At 48.0% G+C, this 13,577-nt stretch overlaps 1 protein-coding gene across 1 annotated transcript in view; it reads right to left on the bottom strand.

Moving 5' to 3' along the window:
• Nucleotides 1–12,902, bottom strand: part of Mip (Myoinhibiting peptide precursor) — a 276,463-nt gene extending 263,561 nt beyond the window's left edge. The window contains exon 1 of the mRNA XM_089567389.1: nucleotides 12,747–12,902. The gene's annotated coding sequence lies outside the window, so the exon portion shown is untranslated. The remainder of the gene's footprint in view (nucleotides 1–12,746) is intronic.
• Between the last annotated feature and the right edge of the window lie 675 nt (nucleotides 12,903–13,577).

The raw sequence follows: 13,577 nt of genomic DNA, 5'->3' as shown, positions 1-13,577 counted from the left end.
ATTGTTTGTTTCAGCTCTCTGCCCTTGTTTCGCCCACTTTTTTTATTCCACCCTCCCCCCCCCCCCCCCCTTCCTTTTTTTTCTCGCTTCTTTGGGCTGCGTTCTTGGTTATCAGTGACGATAAGAATAGTCGGCCTATCTGTCGGCTCTTTACGTGCTTCCACCTTGCTGATCTCTGCGCGTGCGCGTCACTCCCTCCGGTTCTGTATAAAAGGTGCCTTCCGAAATAAAGTTGTTAGTCAGTGTGTGTCTTTGTTCTGGTCCTTTGTCTGCAAGCGCTGTTTTTCACGAGATGCAGCCTGCTAGATTTCACTTTAAAGGTGCATTTTGGCGCACTACAATGCCGACAATGCTATACCGAAAAAGCGCTCCTTTAACTAAAACAGGTATTTAAAGAAAATGCCGACAGTCTTCTTAGGTGAAAGTATACAGCGGTGGCGCACTGCTACGGGAAATCACAGTATGTGCCTGCGGGTTGCGCCTGCACCTCGCTCACGGAAAGCGAAATTCTCTGGCGCGGAGGGGGCGCGATAATTGGCGGGCCAACTTTCTCTCCGCGATCGGCGCTGTGTCAACAGGGTCGGCGCTCCATTGGGCCGCACGTGAGGCAGGCCGCCGTGCGCGAGCTTCATGAAACGTGATATTCGCCGCCCATACTCCAAATTGCGCTCCCGCTCAGCGCCGCCGCCTAATCAAGGCCTCCCTCGGTGTTTGGAAAATTGGCCAGGGCTCGGCCTTACCCTCATCCATCCGCGAAATCGCAGACTGGTGCGCTCTGGAATTGCACGGGGCCACTGGAGCTCTAGTTGCGTCTACTACGCTTAACCGAGCAGTAAAGAAAGGTGGACAAGTTGTCTGACTGCTGCTCAGTATAAAGTCCATTTTGTCGCCTCTTCTTGCGCCCACGGACGAAAGCATTAGTACTTGTTAGGCGTGTTTCGCGTTGCCATTAATCTTGCGCCTACATTTCCGCAATCTCTTTGGCCCTTCCAGCGGGAGGGGGATCAGAGAAAAAATTCAAGTTCCGTGTTCACCCGACGATGTGACAGCTGTAAAGCGCTCGCGTCAGTACGCACGTGTCCACGGACTGTACAGCTGCTGCCAAAAGGGCTGCAATAAGGAAACGATGCTCATTAGCTGTGATGACTTTACGGTGGTTCATTTACACTCAAATCGTAACACCACACCTGGTTCTTTAATAACACTTCTTTATGACCACTTCCTCTTTCCTAAGAGAAATATGCTGCCCCCATTCGGGGCCCGCACCACGTCACGGTTTGTGCGTTACTGGAGCTAGTTTAGTACAATTGAGAGCATTTTATCTTATTTCCAATCGGACCTCGAGTGCTATATTAATAAAATCTAACATCTGGGCGCACCTTTGGCTAGGATGAGCTATTACACGATGCTTTTATTACCACTCTCACTAGTCGCCTCTTCCGTTAACCAGAACGCCAAGGCCAGGTCCAGTGCGTAGTTGCTGAAGCGACGGAGACGCGGCATCGCCCTCAACGTCCAGCCAAAGCTCATTTCTTACTCTTAACATGAAATGAATCACCTCCACCTCTCTGCACTGAGTAGCTCGCCAGCGCCTCTATTCAGTGTCTACAACGGCGACATGAGCCCGTAGCATTCAAGAGCGCATTGCTGCTGAGTTTTGTGATTTTCGCGGCGAAATGGTATTTGTTGGGATTAACGTCCCAAATCGATTCAGGTTATGAGGGACGTCGCAGTGAATGACTCTGGATAATTTCAGCCACCTGGGTCTATTCAACGTGCTCTGACATCGCACAGCACACGGGCCTCTGGCATTTCGCCTCAAAATTTAAATGCGACTTCCGCGGCCGTGATCGAACCCGCGTCTTTCGGGCCAGCACACTGAGCCACCACTGAGCCACCGCGACGGTGAAACAATACCGCTTCGATGTGGACCTGTCCACTGCACTTTTGAACAGCCGAATTCGCTCCGAGTGGTCTTCTGTCCTGTGGTACTGCAGATAATTTCTCCCCTTTCCTCCGGCGTCGCATCTCCCGATTTTCGCGCCGCTTCCCGCTGAGCCGTGATTGCGTCGCACATCTGTCGTGGCACGGGAATAATTCCCATTTCGCGGCCCGATGAGTCGCTCTCTTCTCGCTTCCGCCGCGTCACTGGGGCGCGCGTCGCCCTGAATTATTAAAAGCCGCCGCCCGCTGCGTTCACTCGTTCGAGCGGCAAGAAGAGTAGGTGCCACGGTAATCTCGCAAAACGGCCGCCGAGGAAAAGACAAGGCGTCGCCGGGGAAGAAATTAAGGTTTCCTTTCTCTCGTGTCCGGGATGGGACGCTCTCATTATGGGGCGGAAACTACGAGAGGGAACAAGAAAGCCGGGGTCGACATGGCCGGAGCACCAAATCTGCGAGTAATGCTGGATTAAAGAAAGCAAAATTAACGCCGCGCTGTACGTCGTTTCCCAGCTCGTAAAACGCGCCGTCTGCGAGTGGCGTCTAAGCCGGATTAGTAGCGCGATTTCGGCTGCGGGATCCTCCGGCGAACAATATTTCGCGCCGGGAACGCTCTGCCATGAGCCCGCATAAAACGCTGATCGGAGAAGCGCCACAGTGAACACTCGCTACTGGCAGTCCGCACTCTATCGACGGGATCCCCTGCCTTGGAGTGCGGCCCTTTCGAATACGTGCACACGCTCCGATCGAGGCTGTAGCCCGTCGCAGTTTCCATTCCTCACGACGGCCGCAGGGATATCGTAGGATATTCCTTCGTAAACACCGATTTCACTCGGGGGAAGAATGTAGCAATATTCAAAGTATGCAGGACGCCTTGCTCACTCATGACTATAGCAGTGATTGCAATAAACGCACACCATTGCCAAAAGATTTGGGAAGATGAGCACAATATATCTCAGGGGCGAAAATATATAAATAGCCCTGCCAAAGCACAGCTTCGTTATGACAGAATACATTTCCAAGACTCTGTGCGCAGTTTTTAATCTCCTCCGCAGCAGATCACGGCAGGTTTAAGACAAGCAATTGGACTGGCTGAGCCTGAGAACTCTGTTATAATAACTAGGTTGTGGTAGTAATTTTTTTGGCTTGGATATGCTTATAATTTCTTGAGAGGCAACATGAGAGCCATACGTGAACATCACCCCAGAACGGCGAGTGCATTCAGCACCAAGAATAGAAAACGAATGGCCGATGGTCCCCTAGGGTAATGCAGTAGATTTCGAGAGAAGGTAGCAGTGGGTGAACTCTGTGGCTTAGCCGCGATGCACTCGTCAAACCTGATCGCCTTCGCTACGCAGGTCAGTAATCGATATTCTTTTATCCCAGAAAACTTCTTCTGTCGTGCGTTCTGTCGTGCGTTATCGGTAATTATTGGCTGGCCATGTACAGCCAAACTAAGGTTCAGACACCATACTCAAGAAACTGGAGAAGCTGTCTGCTGGGCAACTACAGCGGCTCACTGAAGTTCAAGGCCTTAAGAATCAGCTATCAACTACCGCAGCAGCAGTAGCATATTATTTTAACAGCAAATTCATTGTTAAGATCTGGTATCAATACGCACCGACATGGTCATGACAACTCCAAAGAAACAACTAACGAAATCCGAGTAATAGAAGCCCGCTTAGACGATTCCGAAAATCGCTCATGGCTTAACAACAACGTATCTCATTTTCTACAATATTGAGGATAACAACGCATCGGAAACACAAGCTGATACGGAAGAACCAGTCGTCCGCCTCTGCCGTTATCACCTCGACCCAACCATTCACCCTAAAGAAATCGAACGGGCTCGCCGTCTTCGCCGTCATTCCTCTGAGCGCATTCACAGAATAAGAGGTATATCTACATTTTTCAAAACTATTTTTTCCAGTGACCGTAAGTTGAAAGGCACTTGCTACAGCCTCGGCGAGGACTTTTCACACCCTGTTCGCACTCATCGAAAGCATCTTGCAGCCTTTGCAAAAGCTAGAACCACAAAATTTTTCTTACGCTACAGAAGGTTATTCATCGGTACTACGTGGTATGCATTGGATGAGTCATCGCAGACAGTGAAAGAAATCGCATAGCACACAATTCATCGTGATTCAGCTTCCCTTCGTTGCACCAGCTCTCGCGGTAAGCTTCCAAATCTTCCTTTATCGATAATATGTAATAATACACGCAGTTTCCTCCCCGAACACGAACACGTTTCTAATCTTGTAATGCGAAGGCAAGATAACCGCTGGTCCTTAAGGGCAACGGAGTGGATTCCAAGAGAAGGCAAGCGTAGCAGGGGACGGCAGAAAGTTAGGTGGGCGGATGAGATTGAGAAGTTTGCGGGGATACGGTGGCCGCAACTGGCAAAGGACAGGGTTAATTGGAAAGACATGGCAGAGGCCTTTGCCCTGCAGTGGGTGTAGTCAGGCTGATGACGACGATGGTGATGATGATGCCTAACAGATGACATCACCGATTCACAGGTTCTGGCCCATTTACCATAGATGAACATTTTCCGTAGGGGCCGCAAGTGCTCCCGCATAGGAGGTGTGTTTATCAATAACCACTAACGAAAAATTGCTTTGTGCCGTTATTTGCAACCTACGAAGCGCTTCGTCTCGTCTTTCTGCCTTGTGTTCTGTCTTTTTTCGTGCCTGTAACTAAAGATGAACATTTACCAACTTGCCCAGCTGGACGATGTTTTAAGATACTGGACTTGGCAAGATGATGGGTTATTTGACGTTCTGCACCTCAAAACATCACAGTAGGTGCTTGCGGCAGAGAACCCTACAACAGTGCAATGTTTTCGTATGATCTTAACGATAGCCTTAACCAACTCGCTACTAAACATCGAAATGCGCGCATTTTTCTTACTGGCGATTTCGTTTCCCAGGATACTGACTGGCAGAATCTAGCCCCAGCAGGCAACGCAGAAATAACAAACTTCAGTGCTCTCTATCTGAATTCTAATCTCAGGAAGTTATTAACGGAACCGACACACGTGGCTGCTGAGATCCTCTCACATGTTGGACCTCATACTAGTTACCCTGAAAGGTTATCATCTCTTGCATGTCTCCGGGAAATTAGTGACCGCACAGTTTTACATGGGCATTCGCTCCATCCAGGAATCACGTCAAACATACCGCAAGACGATTTGCCCTTATAAGAAAGGAAATTGTGATGAAATTAATGCGAGGAAATGCGAGATTTTTTCGCAAATTTTCAAACAGGTTTCAATGACCGATCTATTGGGGATAACTGGCCTGCTTTCAAAACTAAAACTACAGAACAACCAAATTCATTCCCACTGTCACATTTCGAGCCAGTCACAATAAACCATGGCTCACAAAGACCTTAAAAACGCATGAAAACAAAAAAAAGTGGATTTTCCACGAAGCAAGTCCAAACTCAGCGCATTCGCATGGAGCACATATTTTGCGGCCGAGAATACCTATTTACAGCCTATTCACAACGCCGAACGCTTACTTTTTTCGTACTGACCTAAGATCCTAGCCAATAACCCGAGAAAGTTCTGGCAAGTATTAAACCCTCACCGTACGTCCATCCTCACACTAATACACTTGGTGAGGAAGCAACCGACGTTGAATGTATAAATATGTTTAGCACCGCATTTTCAATCGACTTCAGACTCTTCAGATACGAAACCGATACGCCACCATCTGTCACAACTGTCTACCCTTTATCTTTTATGCCTTCAGTCATATTTTCTGCGCATGGAATCACTCGAATTATTAACACTATTAAGACGTCACCCTCTGCAGGCATCGATGCAATCACCACCAAACTATTAATAATACCCGGCATGTTTCGGCAGCATATCTATCGTTACTCTTTGCTCAGCCACTTTCCACAGGCAGCCTACCGAACGATTAGAAGGTGCTGAAGATCGTTCCAGTCTTCAAGTAACAAAGAACCGCGTATTAAATACCGCCCCCTCTCTATAACCAGCTTGCAAGAAAAATGCAATCCAGGGGCGTAGCCATTCCCCCCCCCCCCCCCCCCCCCCCCTTCATGCACCGCTGTCGAAAACAACCACCGGCACCGGAAGCCATTCCGGATTTTGCCACCTATAGCGTCTTTTTCAGATTAGAATAGACATTTTTGGGCGAACATTGCTAACCCGGTTGGATTTCGCGGCAACGCCCGTGCACCTGAGGTCACGTAACGCAAGAATCAGTTAGCATCCTGATCAAAATTACCATGTGAATACGAAAATTTTGAGGACAGCAATAATAGATCTTGACTTACCTTGCTTATGAAAGCCCTGCCCACGCGGCGTTTCCCAACATACGCACTCGGATATTGGTTATTTCAACTTGCGGCATCATTCGTGGATTTCGTTTCTCCTTCTCTTTCCTTTTTAGCTAACTGCTGTTACTTTTTGTTTGAACCAATGGAATGCCCTTCTGTAATTATGCGTGCAGAATAACTGTCGCCGTGCAGGCAGTTAAAAATACGTACTTTCGCATTGATTTATGCATTGTTCCTCTATTATTTTAACAATATGTACTGTCGCGCCCCGCAGCATGGCCCAAGTACAGCCTTTGTCAAAAGTTTGGAGCCCAGGTGGTTTTCTTTTGAGCCACACTGTGTCGTTCTTAATGGATCTCTAGCGCTACAAATTTCCTGGACATGAGAGGATTTCTGGTACTGCCTCCTGCAATAGGTAGGACTTCGATGAATGCTCCTGGAGTCCCAGTATAAAGCTTGGAAGTTAACTCCCTAGGCTCTAAACTTTTGACAAAGACTGTACATATCGCGACTTCTGCTATCATAGTTTTGTTCTTGTCTGGATCGTCTGTCTTTCCGTGTGTAAAGTTTACTATCTGTGACAGCGGAAGATGTTTATTTGCCTTGATTGACGCATTATATAGAGTGACTTTTGCTTAGAGCCGTAGATTTAATGGTGACATACGTGTATTTAAATATCTTGTCGCGAGGTTTTGTCTATACATACTGGGACTTTGTTTCCACTGACACTTTTTGTCTTTTATCCAAATGCATCTTCGCATTTCTAATACTGCATTTTATCTTCGGACTTCTAATTTATATTTTGCGGAACTCCTCGTGTATGCATGTGCTCGCTGTTGCGACTAAAATTTCGGTGCCGTTACTCGCAATATATGGCCGGTGACAGCAGCTGGTGCGCAGTACACTGGAACGAACGACAACGTCATTGAGATTTTTCCCTTGCCGTTGCATATGTACAAAATGTAAAGGTTCTTGAACGACAAAGATTCATTAAAATATTTGTTCTCTATGCTTGCTCATTTCATGGCCTTTATGTTTTTCATATGAGCGGCATGCACTGCTTTGCTTGTTTCGGACTGATACAGTTCTAGACTTGGTGTGATATTTTCTTTACTTATTAAACACGCAAAAACATCGCAGCATTGGTACCAGTTATGTCTGCCACGGTTTTTAAGACATACGAATGTATTCCTTTATTTTAAAAATTACATATTTCACTTCCCTAGACAGTGCATAGCGTTATCTAATACACAACGGCATTGTCAATGTAGCAATACAGTTGTTATGCTTGCGCTTGATCCGTCCACAAATTCTATAAGGAGGCCGCGCTGCAACATGAGACCCCCCCCCACCGAACAAAATTTCTGGCTACGTTACTGATGCAGTCTATACTCATATAATTAATTTCCTTGATTCTAATAATTTTTTTTCTCCTTCTATGCAAGGGTTCCGTAAGGGCCTAACCTGGGAAGTGCAATTATCAATCTTTATCCATGATCTGCATGCGAAACTTCATTTTAACTTCAAACTGACGCAGCCTTCCTGAACTTTGCGAAAGCTTTAGACAAAGTACCTTAGAAACGCTTGCTACTAAACTTTTCTTGGTTAAACCTACATCCTAACATAGTATATGGGATAATACAATTTCTGGCTAAACGTACTTAGTTTTTTCGCGTTAAAAATGAAGGCTCAGGTTTCTTTCCTGTAACATTAGGCGTCCCGCAAGGGTCAGTCGTTGGTCCGCTTGTATTTTTAATGCATACAACCGATCTACCCAAGCATGCCTTCTGCGTGTTCACTGAAGACTGTTATCTATACCACTGTTCATAACCCTTCTGATCAACTAGCTTTGCAAAATGAGAAATTATGTAGAGCACTGGTGCAAAAAATGCCTCATGAAACTGTACCCTGCTCATGTTTTTTAACCGCAAACATATTCCACTTATGTTCCCATATATTATCTCCCACATCATGATTGAATTAACTCCTTCTTACATATAGCTCGGCACAACCTCGAGCTATGATCTAACCTAAAACGCGCATATCACAAATATCAAACCAGTCCTGTATTCCTCCCTCAAACGTCATCTACGCCACGGGACTCAATACCTAAAATGTCTTGCGCACAAATGACTTGTCTGATCTAAGCTGGAGTATGCCTCTGCCACATGGAACCCTAATCAAATACATCTAACAAATTATTTAGTGTATCTTACAAATCGGGGCACTAGATTCATTCACTCGGGCAATTCACGCAACGTCAGCATACCATCCTTAAAAGCAGAACCTGGCCTCACAACCCTGGCTTGACGCCGTCCAATCGCAAGTACGCGTTTGTTTGTTTTTTTGTTTTACAGCTCACTTTATCTGGCGCCACCATCTGTCCTCCAGCTCTCGTTTCGCTCCACAGTTGCCATCCCCTTCAAGTTGCCCGGCTGCGTGCGCGCACTATTTCATTCTTGACTACATCAGCCCCTTGAAATAACCTACCTGACGCGCCGTAAACGTGACTCTGTAGGAGACAATGTGCAGTCCGCGCCGCAGCTGATGAGTTTGCAACACCAAGTTCGAAATATGAGCCGGTTGAAAAGGTCAGCCCCGCACGGAAACACCTATGGCGCACTTTTATGCTTTTTGTTCTGATTTCAGGCACACTTCTGAAATACCGCTTCCGACCGCGAACTGCCTTGCGCTCACCACTGTCGTTTTCCGCAGAACCGCTTGCGAGGAGGCACCGCCCACCAGCTCGCTCGCCGTGTAACCGCGGAGTCTACGTCGAGGGGCCGCGGCACTTCGCGGTCGCGTCGTTTCCTTCCTAAACGTTTTCCAACTACGTACCCTTAAGGCGCAGCTTAAGTATTCCCTCCAATCTTCATTTTTCACAACCTATACCATTTTTCACAACACTTGATTTCCTCTTTTGCATATTTTTCCAACCCATTACATCTCGGCAAGGATAGGTCTCGCCTACAAAGTAGAACCAGTTTTCGCTCACAGCGAAAAATGCCAGAATTTCCTTGTCGCACTATCACTAGCTCACTGGAATTCACCTTGCACTGCCACTGCTGCCGGTTTTCATTCTTCTGCAGCCGTGCTTCACCCCTTCTTCGAATCTTTAGGCATTTTATAATAACTTTTTCTTTGTGTTCAACGTTGCGTGGGTCTGCTTGGTTTTCGTGTATATGATGTTAAGGAAAAAAATGGCATTTAAAAAAAACACGAAAAGTTTTCACTAAATGGCTTCTGTTCTTCTGACTTTTAGTTCGTAGCATTATCAGCGGCTGTACTGTGTCTTTTGTGTTTCTTTCTTTCCTATTTTCTGTCGCTCTCTTATCCCTGTGGCATCTTTACCGTTATTGCATTTCTGTATTTGCCTCTAACGTGAAGTTGCCCTTCGGGCATGTGAACTGCACCTAACAGCTTTGATACCATTGCGGATATAAATATCCGGCAGCTCTTGTTTCAGACAAATCTTCCCGCGCGGCGTGATTGGCGACCCTCGGTCATAAGCTGTATTGGGACGACAGACCGGGTAGCCCGCGGGTTTCCACGAAGCGCTCGCAGTGCGCAGCTTTGACGCTGCTGGGCCAGACGGAGTAGCCAGCGGTGCCCTCGGAGGTAACTGAAAACGGAGATTCGCACTCCCGGTCAAGAGCGGTACAGCACATATGCAGAAAAACGTGGAAGACTGCGTTGCGTTCGTTTAGTAACGCTGTCCATCTGAGTTATTAAATCTTCTAAAAATATATAATGGCTGGCTTGTTGGTTATACATCTGTAAGAACTGCACACCTGCCTTTGAAAGAACAACCGTTCTACGCAAGTGCCGCGGCACCACTACAAAGGTGATAGTAGAAGCTCAAGCAATATCAATATTTTCTGAAAAATGTGTCAGCAAGCCATCCGTGCACCTCAGAAAAAAAGAGCTGATCTTTCTAAGCACCCATGAGCAAGCCAATAACTGGAGGGAAGGTTACGGACCAACGAGATAACTGTGCCACGTGAAGTGAGTTGATGTTTTCCTGTTTTGCCACGGGGCTGGGCCTATATAAGCCAGTTAAAGGCAATCAACCATGTTGTCAGTCAGCGCCTGTGTTTGTGTCAGTCTTTCTCGTCCGTGTTCCGACCGCGCGGTTGCTGTCAAGTTCTAAGTAAGCTTCGACGTCCCAAAGCGTGTTGGACGCAGGTTTCCACAGTGGACGTTTGACGCCAGTCGCATGGCATGCCTCAACAAGCGCAAAGCTCGACCGAAGAGCAGGGCGGCTGACGAGAGACGACAGTGGTTCACCTCCAGAAAGTGGCATATCTGTTGCTTCGTGCACCGGTAACTTCTGGTGCGCGCCCCTGCGGCCATTGCAGCGGCTGGCCCTGTGCTGGTCTTTGTGCCTCACTCCTGCGAGCGGTAACTCGGCCCCCCAAAGAATAGTTTTTGCAAAAGCCTCTGCCTTTTCTCCGGCGGAGAGTACCAAATCTGCCTTGGAAAGAGAGGCGCCTGTCATGCTCGGCGAGAGGAAGTCAAACGAATTACTCGCACGACGGGGCGCATTCTCTCGCCAAGGAAACTGGCTCGTGGCAGCCGCGCCCTTCTTTGTGCAGCGAGGAACAACGCGCTGAGCTCAGACGCATTTTTTGTACGAGTCGAAGATGTTTCGCAAATATTTGACGGATCAATTTTCTTGAGGTGCATGAGATTCGCAAAAAACACCAAAACTAGGTCTTCACGAAAATCAATTCCTTTTATTGACATGACAGGTGATCCTGCCACTGGATTGTTTCAGATCCCCGCACCAGGTAACGTTAGCGGGAAGGGTTTCGGACGGCATGAAATTTGATTTTTTTCCTTCAATCACATGATGGACGATGGTACAGGCGGATGCTTAAAGGTGTGAATGCAATCGTAGGGAACCCCTCCACGTGCTCACTTTCGAAATTAATGGGACACCCTTTGAGTGAACGACGAGAAGAAATGGTGTCACAGTAAGTCACGGAACTTCTAGGAAGGAAGTGATATTTCTGTCTTCCTATTATCCGCCCAGCAAGGGAATGGTGTAGTTCCTAACGGTTATCTGTAGACCGTCATTGCAGACAAAGTATGACCACCCGAGACTGCGTGATTTCGACAGCATTCGCCGTACAGAAAACGAAGGGTAAGAAATGCCGTCCCCTTGCCCCTACAAAGAGAGACAGTGGCGAGGCAGTGAAAAATATACGAGGGAGAAAGAGTGAGATTGGGGCTAGTTAGCATGTCCATCTGTTTGAGCCTTCAGAGCGCAGAAGCGGCAAATCCATGCAAGGCTTAGTGCGAGCGTCGATTGCGGAAGTTTGTAGGGCCACCTAACACCGCACAATTACGGATGCCCTGTGCAGTGCTCAGTTCAAGCTCGAAACCTCGAGCATACGAGGCCTTTTTATTACCAACTTTAGCGGAACAGGTGGAGAAAAAAAGCTGGCTGGTCACAGCTCGGCTCCTCTTTGCCATCTTTTCTGTTGTCAAAAGTAACCAGGCTGCATGGTTTGCTTCTAGCTTGTATAGTGAAGCCCTTGTGGCTTTCCTAAAGATCAAAAGGCGTTGGAAGGTAAGAAGACCCCCAGTCCTTACCTTTCACGACTATTTCAGCTTGAGACAAGCTGTAAGGGCTCCACTGTACGAGCTAGAAGCAAACCATGCAGCCTGGTTACTTTTGACAAAGACTGTACGTATGCCGCTTTGCAGCCACGCCCCAGCGCTGAATTAATTTCCCAGTTATTTGTTCTCCGCGCGCGTCGGTCAATCAAGTTTCCCAGCGGTGAGTCCAGCAGAAGGCTTCTACAAATAGCTGCAGTGTTGTCATTTAGCGGTATTCTCCACAGAAAAAAGTTCCAACTGACAAAGTGGGAATTCTGTTTTACTTTGCTGATTATTGAGCACAAAGATACAGCGGAATAAACCAAATGGGGCCTAGTGACAGATTCTGCGCAGGTAGCATTTGGTCCTTTTTCCTGAACTGTGAGACAAAATGGGCTTTTTCTTACAGACCTTTCGCTACAAAAACGTGTTCAGCTGGTGCCACATTGGAAATATTCAATGACAGTCGATCTATCACTTTCCTCGGTAGGTTTTCTATGATTACCGCACTACAAGAGTAGTGTAACTTCAGCGGCAGTAAGCGTAGCACTTCGATCGTGTTAGCCTGAAGCTCGGAAAGCTCTAGGACAGGAGCAGAAAATATGGAAGGAGACGATTACTTGGAGTAAGCAGGATATTTTCCCCTCGCAGTGTGGTTTGGCCAAGTTTAAAGGAAAGGTTATATGCCTTGTCTTATTATATGCTTTGTCTGTGTTATTGTTTTCATTGTGTATTCATTGTATCCCACCCTGCTAAAATCCCCAGAGGGGATTGCAGTAATGATAAATAAATAAATAAATAAAATAAATAGGTTCTTGAGCTTCCGCTCTCGCACGGTTGGTGCAACTCCCCTTGGGAAATGGCTCGGCCCCAATAATCAGCATACAAACTCACCGCTGCCGTCCGCCGAGGCTCGGGGGGCGCGCGCAGAAACTTGGTCACACTTTCGCCAACCACGAAACGCAAGTTCCACAAGTGGTGCCTTCGGAGCGGACGGGGCGAGCGCACGCCTTGTTCGCCGCCAGTCGAGGGGGTTGCGCCTCAGCTGACCCGCTGCCACGCTGTGAGCGGGGTTCGAACCGCGGGCCTCCTTTTATAGCGAAGCGCAGTTCGCGGGTGTCGGCCCGGATCGGGAGAGAGGGGGAGCCTTTGCTTGCGAGTGCGCTGCTCCACGCTGCGCCATTGGTCGGGAGTGTCGAGAGGGAGGCGTGGCTCGCGAAGTTGACTGGTCGCCATGCGGGAGACCGACTCGCGCATGCGCCGTCTGGTGCGTCGAATCGGCCGTCTCGAGAAGTGGAACAAAGCGCGTAGGCGCCGAGCTGTCAACTGAGCCAAGTGAGCCGATCGCCGCACTTGTGCAGCGTGCGGCCAGCGAGCAGCGCCGGCGCTTTCTGGCCAAGCCTATGCTGTCGCATCGACTTAAGGATCGCCGTCCGTGCAGTGTCGCTCGAGAACACAGGCATCTCGGCGAAGAAGCCCACGGGCGCTCCGTCGCGTCGGATAAAAAGGTCGGCTCCGATCGAACTTAGCGCTCTTCGCGTCGCGGACGGCGAAGACACAGACTCCCTTCCCCCGCATTTGCCGCTATAGCCTCCCTAACATTTCGCGAATAGAATATGAAAAAAAAAATCATTGCTTTTTTAAACCTTTCAGCGCTACTCATATACTATTCAACCACGAGCCCAAACGAATACGTCTGCCGTCTTCTTTGCCCCAGAATTGCTC

Source organism: Amblyomma mixtum, chromosome 1 (assembly GCF_055824585.1).
Source record: "Amblyomma mixtum isolate Tamu chromosome 1, ASM5582458v1, whole genome shotgun sequence".
Lineage (NCBI taxonomy): Eukaryota > Metazoa > Arthropoda > Arachnida > Ixodida > Ixodidae > Amblyomma > Amblyomma mixtum.
This window is presented reverse-complemented; position numbering and strand designations above follow the sequence as displayed.